The following is a 742-nucleotide window of genomic DNA, read 5'->3' as shown; positions in this document are numbered from 1 at the left end:
TATATATAAATATATAATGACTAATTTAGTAACTGATTTTTATAGCGTAAATATAATATTTTTATATAAAAAATGTGACACGCCTTTAGAAAAATATTATCCTACTCATGGCGTATATTTACAATGACATATAATATGCTTTTGAAAAATTCTAAAAATATTCGAAATATTTAACTTGTTTTATTTTTATTCATAATATTTTGATAATTTTTAATTTTTATTCGTATATATATAGTTAATTTTTTATAGCCAACATGTTGTCAATTCTTTTGTAATTTTATCCTCTCATCATCATCATCATCATCATCATCATCATCATCATCATCATCATCATCATCACATTCCTGTCTTTCTATTTCACTCTAAAATTGATAAAGATGTAAAGGGAGTTGAATCGATCGTGAATAGATATTTAAAAAAAAAAATACAGATAAATTATAGATGTTTGTCAAATTTTTGAACTTATGCGGTAAAATATATATTAGCATATAGTTCAGAGGATTTTTGACGTATAGATTTGTTACGGCCTGGCCCAAATTCACGTGGGTCAACCCGATCCGAGTTTTCTCCGACCCAGCAACACGCCCTCCACCCGACCCGGACACGCATCCCGTACGGCTTGCACACAGCTGTGGGACAGCGTCTTTGGGGGTCTGGGCCTGTCCACTTCAGGGGCCCGCTACTGACGTGTATATAAGGGGGAGACTGGCTCTCCCCCCGAGGTACGAAAGATACTCTATCA

Source organism: Arachis ipaensis, chromosome B07 (assembly GCF_000816755.2).
Source record: "Arachis ipaensis cultivar K30076 chromosome B07, Araip1.1, whole genome shotgun sequence".
In the NCBI taxonomy this organism is placed as follows: Eukaryota; Viridiplantae; Streptophyta; class Magnoliopsida; order Fabales; family Fabaceae; genus Arachis; species Arachis ipaensis.
The sequence above is the reverse complement of the archived record's forward strand: the minus strand, read 5'-3'. Positions refer to the sequence as shown.